Here is a 7,982-nt window from a genome sequence, read left to right as displayed (position 1 = left end):
TGTGACCTGTGGGGGGGTGCAAGGCTGGGGTGGGGGCCTGATGTTCCTGTTCCAAGGCCCAGATAAGTTGCCACAGTGGCGTATGACAGCTACCTGGTTACCGCCCTGCAAACGCTGCCCCTAAACGCTGACCTGCTCTGCCACCTGAGCTACAGCCACCCCTGGGTTAATGTGACAGGAAGAAGATGCTGAAAATGGAGCAAACTTCAGCCCGCAGCCCGAGGGCGGCGATTAATCTGCTCTTGCTGGTGCGATTACTCCTGATCTTCAGCTCCACACTGGGAGGGATTCTTCTCTGAAGCCCTCACATGGCTGCAGTTTTAAAATCTAAACGTTCACAGGAAGCCAGTTATCGAATTGCTAAATTAACCCAGCGTTTAATCTGCATGAAGGGGCGGGGCTGGCAGCCTCTGAACACGGGGCCTTTCACAGATTATGTGATTTTTCTTCCACAGGAAATGAGCCCTGAGTGTCACCCACTCCAAAGGCACAGGGTGATTAAAATCTATAGAGGTAGAAGATAAAAGACAAAATGCATCATTGTTGTAAAAAGCATGAGAAACTACATGGTGATTTTAGCACAGAGCCGTAAAACAGACACAGTTTGTGTCTGAGCGTGCTCAGTGCTGCTGTTTGTTTCTAAGGCGACGCACATTTCATTTATTTATTTATTCCACACATGGTTCAACAGTGTTTCATTTCCTTCATATAAATCCTCCTTCCCACATCAGAGGCTTTAAACTGGATCCATGAAGCCTGATGAAGGAGGCGTGGGAATCAGAGCAGAGGGAATGAATGTGATTGGCTGAACAGGTATCCAGGTGTATCCTGTGTTTGAAGCAGTGTGACAGACTCCGCAGCAGAGCTGAGGAGAACAACGTTAAGACAGGAGAGGCTCATTAATACATGGATATTACCGTGAGCGTGCGACACAGCCCCCGCCTCATTCAGCTGCACGTCTGAAACATTCCCCCCAGCAGAGAATCTCCTGAAAACAGGTTGCAATAAAGGAATCAGTGAACTCCAGACCAGTGAAACTTCTCTCAGCTGCAAACTCGCTGCTGTTTAAGAGACTGGCAGCAAACATTAAACACAAAAACACAATTCAAAGTGTATATGAGGCAGTGTAGGTGTGTCACGGTCCTGAGTGTGATGACTCAGTGTTTTTGTGTTAGTTAACGTGTTTCTGTTTTCTGCTGAGATTTCTAGTTCTTAGTTTTTGGTTCCCATGTTCTCGCCGTTTCAAAGGCAGTCATGTCTCAGGGTGAAGTCTGAGTCTGTGTCTTTGCATGTGTGTCGTGTTTCCTGTTTTACTTTGAAGGTTCATGTCTTATGTCAGTGTATTCTGTTTTGCTTCCTCCCTGTCTCATCATGTTCAGTTAGGTTCAGTTGTGTCTCCCCCCACGTGCCATTTCCTCATTTCCCTCTGTGTATATTTACTGTGATGTCCTTTGCCCTTCGTCATGCCCCGTGTCACCCCTCCTCTCGGTCTCCTCACGCTTCCAGGTTTTCAGGTCTCTAGTTCCAGGTTCGTGTTCAGTTTTAGGTTCTGTTCGCTCCACGCCAGTCATTTCCTGTTTTGCTCGTATGTCACAACTGTAAATAAAAGCTCAGTCTCAGCAAAGTCTGTGCCTGCACTTGGGTCCTTTCTCTCATCTGTTCACCAGTATAGGGACTAACGCGTTATTAAGTAATGCATTACAGTAACTACGTTATTATTGTGGTAACGAGCACGGTAACTAATTATTATGCCAAAATCAGAATAAAATGTGAACAGGCAGGACTGAGGCCTCAGTGTGTAGCTGTCCATACCTCAACGTTACAAAAGCACAACCACTGTCGACACCTCACAGTAAATGATCATTTCCATTTTAAGCATTTCCAAATGATCATTTTCCATACTGCCAGTATAAATATACACAGTATACGGCATCACTACAATATAGATGTTTTACACACTCCTTTTGTTGTTGACATTTACTGGCTGTGTGCAAAAGGCCACACTTTTCAAATTCATGCCAACTAATATTTTTACGTCCAGTAGGTGTCCTACTAGAGCAAATGAAGCTTCAAGACGCTTTGCGCTGGGGTGAACCAATTGGATGAAAAGCTTCAGTGCTTCATGAAGCTTCATCTGCCCATCACTATGTAAAGGTGAAGAGATAAGGGGACTGGCCATCCTACCTGTGTCAGATAAGAGCCGAAGTTAGAGCTGCTTACATTTAATCATTATCGGTAACCTAAACATATGTTATGTTCTGGACATTTTCCAGTCTGGTTTCCGCAAATTGCACTCCACTGAAACCGCTTTGCTTAAAGTGTCTAGTGACATTCTGATGGCAGCAGACTCTGGAGAGTACACTGTTCTGGTTATGTTGGATCTCAGCTCTGCTTTTGATACTGTTGATCACAGCATCATGATAAATAGGCTGAAGGACTTGTTTGGGATTACTGGTGTTGTTTTAAAATGGTTTATGTCGTATCTATCTGAGAGATCCTTTACTGTCTGTATAAATCATGTGCTGTCGGAAACATCAGTTCTGCCTTCTGGGGTACCTCAAGGATCTGTTTTAGGTCCTATTCTCTTTTTGCTGTATATCCTCCCTCTAGGCCACATTATCAGACGTTACAATAATATTTCTTATCATGTCTATGCTGATGACATTCAGTTGTACTGTTCTTTCAAAGCTTCTGAGTTGTATAAATTGTCTTATTTAAATAATTGTCTGTCAGAAATCAAACAATGGTTAAATGACAGTTTCCTTCAGTTAAATGCAGATAAAACAGAAACTTTGATTATTGCACCTGATCACATGCTCTCAGAAATTAGGCAGCATATCAGTTTTTTAGACCCTTCATTTCAATCGAGTCTCAGAAACTTGGGTGTTATATTTGACAGTTCGATGTCTCTTGAGAAACACTCTAAACAACTTGTCCGGAACTGTTTTTATCATCTAAGAAACATTTCTAAACTCAGGCTACTGGTGTCAAAGGCAGAACTTGAGGTGATGATTCATGCTTTTCTCTCTTCTCGTTTGGATTATTGTAACGGTCTTTTTACGTGTCTCAACAAACCAGCTCTGGATCGCCTTCAGTCTGTACAGAATGCAGCGGCAAGACTTTTAACTGGTACAAACAAGAGGTCACACATTGCTCCAGTTTTGGCTTCTCTCCATTGGTTGCCTGGAAATTTTAGGGTTCATTTTAAAATTTTAGTTGTAACTTTTAGAGCTCTGCACGGTGAAGCTCCCCAGTATATCTCTGACCTGTTGAAACCTCATGCTTCATCCCGAGCACTCAGGTCTTCCAGTCAGAGACTACTGGTGGTCCCACGTACCAGGTTTAAAACACGTGGGGATCGGGCTTTTCAGGCACCGAGGCTGTGGGACTCTCTGCCGTTGTCTTTACGCTGTCTAGACTCTACTGACTCCTTTAAAAAGCAGCTGAAGACATTTTTATACAAACGGGCTTTTAATTAATTTTAACTTGTATGTCTGATATTATTGTAAAGCACTTTGTGATTTTTATCTGTGAAATATGCTATATAAATAAATTTTACTTACTTAACATATGTGAAACGACAATTTGTGAAAGTACTCACCTGTCCTGGTTGCTTCTTTTCTTTCTTTCTTTTCTTTCTTACAGTTGTATTGGCGGTTGGCAAACAATTGAAAGGTGCATTACCGCCACCAACTGGTATGGAGTATGGTCTGGAACGACGCTCAAAAAAAAAAAAAATCCTCAAATCCTTCCAAACAGGTTCCCCTCTTTTAAAAACTGAAATAAGGCCTGATAACTTTACCGATTCCTTTCACAACAAATCAACCAGATCCAGTTTGATTTTTAGGTTACTAAGATTTTGAATCAAATGTCTCCTCTCAACCTGATACCTCGGACACTGAAACATAACATGTTCCACAGTTTCCTCTACCCCACAGTAATCACATTTTCCGGTACTATGTCCTGGTTGCTTCTTGCAGGGTGTGAAGCAAAAGAGTGGAAGCAGCTCAATCACCTGCTGATGAGCTCCTGGAGCAGACCAGTGTGCCAGGTTATGGGAGTGTGGTTAAGAAGGGCTTTAATTTAGATAGTAATGGTTGAAGCTGATGTTATTGATGTGTTTATAGTATGTGTTGGAAATATGTATATGTTTGTTATGTGCTCCAATGTTATTGTATGTTTGTTTGTGTGGAAGGTTATGTTTTCATTTTGAGTAGTTAACCCCCATACCTGGGCTAGTCCGGATGCTCACCTGAATGGTAGAGTATAAAGGAAGCCATTTTGTTTTTAGTGGGTTGTTGGTGTTTGTGCTATTAACATGTGCCTTCTTTAATAAAGTGCCAGTCCATGGATATATTTTATTCCAGTCTCACGTCATATTATTGGAAGGAACCTATGACCGCCAGCCAAAACTGACAAGTGGTGTCAGGACTGCTGCCTCTAATAAATGAGGTAAACATGATGATGAGAAGTGGAAGGCAAAATGACTTTAATGAGCTGGCAGAGGATGGTGAAGGTGCTACAGCTGATGCAGTGGCTAAACCAGGAGCTAAACCAGGCGATAGACTGGATGAACTGACAGATCTGGTTGATGCAGTCTCAAGCAACAAGAGACCAGAGAACGGACAAAGAATCAGCCCGACAGGAGCAAAGATGGAAAAGTATGCAACACCAGTTTCAGCAAATTCAACCTCAGGTGAAAATGAGGAGGGAGGTGAACCTGATGGGGGCCTGGTCTGACTGGTCAGCTGATGTGGTCTCTGCCAAGACAGGAACCATTTCACTAGAGAGATCCCAAGTTGTTGCCACTCACTCCAGATGATGACATTGAGCATTTTCTCACAACCTTTGAGAGAATGGCTCAAGTCTGCCGTTGGCCGAGAGAAGAATGGGCTGTTCGACTCGTACCTCTGCTCACAGGTAAAGCACGCAGTGCTTATGTGCATATGGACATTGCTGATTCGGAAGTCTATGATAAAGTAAAGGATGCCATTCTTGCTCAATATGAAATAACTGCTGACACATACAGAAGAAGGTTTCGAGCCCTGGATATTCACCCAGGTGAAACTCCAAGAGAACTTTGTGTGCGATTAAACGATATGTTTTACAAATGAAAAATCTACAGTGAAAGACATTTCTGAACTGATGATCTTGGAGCAGTTTCTGAGGATTGTCCACCCAGATCTGGAGGTGTGGATCAGGGAACGTGCCCCCAAATCTGCAGAGGAGGCTTCACAGCTAGCGGAAATCTTCATCTCTGCCAGAACAGGATCGAGAGGAACTGCCTTTGGCCGGGACAGCTTCGTGACTGGACAAAGTAAGTCTGATGGGGGTGTAAGGAGTGGTGGTATAGACCAGAGTAGAAGTTATCCTGCAAGCAGACATTTTGTTTCTGGTAAAAGTAAGAACACTAAAAAGTCACATTCAGGTTCAAAATCAGATGTTAGATGTTATCACTGTAACCTTCACAGCAACAACACATATGGCCCACCCTGGAGAACTGGTGCCAGAGGAACAACCTCCTTCTAAACGTCAGTAAGACAAAGGAGCTGATAGTGGACTTCAGCACTAAGCAGGAGAGGAACTACCAGACCCCCGTCATCAACGAGTGCCCAGTGGAGAGAGTGGACAGCTTCAAATACCTCGGAGTTCACATCACACAGGACCTGTCATGGTCCTGTCACATCAACACCGTGGTGAAAAAGGCCCGACAGCGTCTCTACCACCTCAGACGCTTGAGAGACTTCCAACTGCCCTCCAAGGTGCTCAGGAACTTTTACTCGTGCACCATAGAGAGCATCCTGGCGGGAAACATCTTAACCTGGTTCGGGAACAGCACCATGCAGGACAGACGAGCTCTACAGAGGGTTGTGCGGTCAGCTGAGCGCACCATCCGCTCCGAGCTCCCTGACCTGCACTCAATCTACAGCAGGCGGTGCCGGACCAAGGCCAGGAAGATGGTGAAGGACCTCAGCCATCCCAACAACAGACTGTTCTCTCTGCTGAGGTCAGGAAAGCGATTCCGCTCCCTGAAGACCAACACAGAGAGACTGAGGAGGAGCTTCTTCCCGCAGGCGATACGGTCTCTCAATCACACCACCACACAGTACTGACCCACACATACAGTTCTTACACACACTGGACATTCTGGACATTTGTTTACACTAGTGGCTGCTGCACAACTACATTGCATGGTCATGTAATCTAATCACTTTATCACAAGTCACTGAAATAAATCACTTTAAGCATATTTGCACTGCACAAGACACTTACACATGTGGATTACACAACCCTGGACATTATATTCTTCATTTCCAGTTAATACTTGTACAGCTGCTGTTATTGTGTATATATTTATTTATATTTCTTCATACATTCTTATATAGTTCTATATTGTGTATTTTGTTGTACAGTTATTTTATTTTCAACTTTAATTTATATATTTTATCTTATTCCTTCCTAGTTAAATTTACCCTTTTTAATTTTTCATATTTATTTCCTATCTTATTCATAGCCTTTTCCTTTTTTGTTTTCTTTAGGTCACGAGCAGTTGTCCAAGCATTTCACTACATATCGTACTGTGTATGACTGTGTACGTGACAAATAAAATTTGAATTTGATTTTATATGGATACACCGTAATAACATGGGAATGGTTGGTGATATTAAAGTCCTGTTTGTGGCACATTAGTATATGTGAGGGGGCAAACTCCTCCAGATGGGTGGTGACCATGGTGGCTATTTAGAAGTCGGCCATCTTGGATACAACTTTTGTTTTTTCAGTAAGAAGAGGGCCATGTGACACATCAAGCTTATTGGTAATGTCACAAGAAAAACAATGGTGTGCTTGGTTTCAACGTAACTTTATTCTTTCATGAGTTATTTACAAGTTTCTGACCACTTATAAAATGTGTTCAATGTGCTGCCCATTGTGTTGGATTGTCAATGCAACCCTCTTCTCCCACTCTTCACACACTGATAGCAACACCGCAGGAGAAATGCCAGCACAGGCATCCAGTATCCGTAATTTCAGGTGCTGCACATCTCGTATCTTCACACCATAGACAATTGCCTTCAGATGACCCCAAAGATAAAAGTCTAAGGGGGTCAGATCGGGAGACCTTGTGGGCCATTTAACTGGCCCACAATCACCAATCCACTTTCCAGGAAACTGTTCATCTAGGAATGCTCGGACCTGGCACCCATAATGTGGTGGTGCACCATCTTGCTGGAAAAACTCAGGGAACGTGCCAGCTTCAGTGCATAAAGAGGGAAACACATCATCATGTAGAAATTTCAAATATCCAGCAGCCTTGAGGTTTCCATTGATGAAGAATAGACCCACTATCGTTGTGCCCCATATACCACACCAAACCATCACTTTTGTTGTTCCAACAGTCTTGGACGGATCCATCCAATGTGGGTTAGTGTCAGTCCAATAGCGGTGGTTTTGTTTGTTCACCATTCACATAAAAGTTTGCCTCATCACTGAACAAAATCTTCTGCATGAACTGAGGGTCCTGTTCCAGTTTTTGTTTTGCCCATTCTGCAAATTCTGTGGCCGATCTGGGTCATCCTCGTTGAGATGCTGCAGTAGCTGGAGTTTGTATGGGTGCCATTTGTGAGTAGCTAATATCCGCCGAAGGGAAGTTCGACTAATGCCACTCTCCAGTGACATGCGGCGAGTGCTACGCTGTGGGCTCTTGCTGAATGAAGCTAGGACAGCCACTGATGTTTCTTCATTAGTCACAGTTTTCTTGCGTCCACATTTTGGCAAATCCAACACTGAACCAGTTTCACAAAACTTAGCAAGCAGACCATTCCCATTTTATTACGGTATATCCATATAAATGGCCCACCCTGTAGATCAGGACCACAACTTACAGAAGCAAGAAATTATTCTGCAGGCACAGCCAGAAAGTGCAATCCCCAGTTTGATCACCACAAGAGCTCAGAGTGCAAATGACCTGTTGAAAGAGCTAC

The 7,982-nt window shown here is 43.5% G+C and overlaps 1 long non-coding RNA gene across 1 annotated transcript; it reads right to left on the bottom strand.

Moving 5' to 3' along the window:
- Positions 1-306: 306 nt before the first annotated feature.
- On the bottom strand, positions 307-4,095 carry LOC113013399 (uncharacterized). Its single transcript, XR_003270823.2, has 4 exons — positions 3,602-4,095; positions 1,441-1,596; positions 918-988; positions 307-505 (listed from the first exon to the last, which is right to left on the bottom strand). It is a non-coding gene; the product is annotated as an uncharacterized LOC113013399 (long non-coding RNA).
- Positions 4,096-7,982: the final 3,887 nt, after the last annotated feature.

Source organism: Astatotilapia calliptera, chromosome 20, assembly GCF_964374335.1.
Source record: "Astatotilapia calliptera chromosome 20, fAstCal68.1, whole genome shotgun sequence".
Lineage (NCBI taxonomy): Eukaryota > Metazoa > Chordata > Actinopteri > Cichliformes > Cichlidae > Astatotilapia > Astatotilapia calliptera.
Note: the sequence above shows the minus strand (reverse complement) of the source record. Positions and strands in the feature narration are given on the sequence as shown.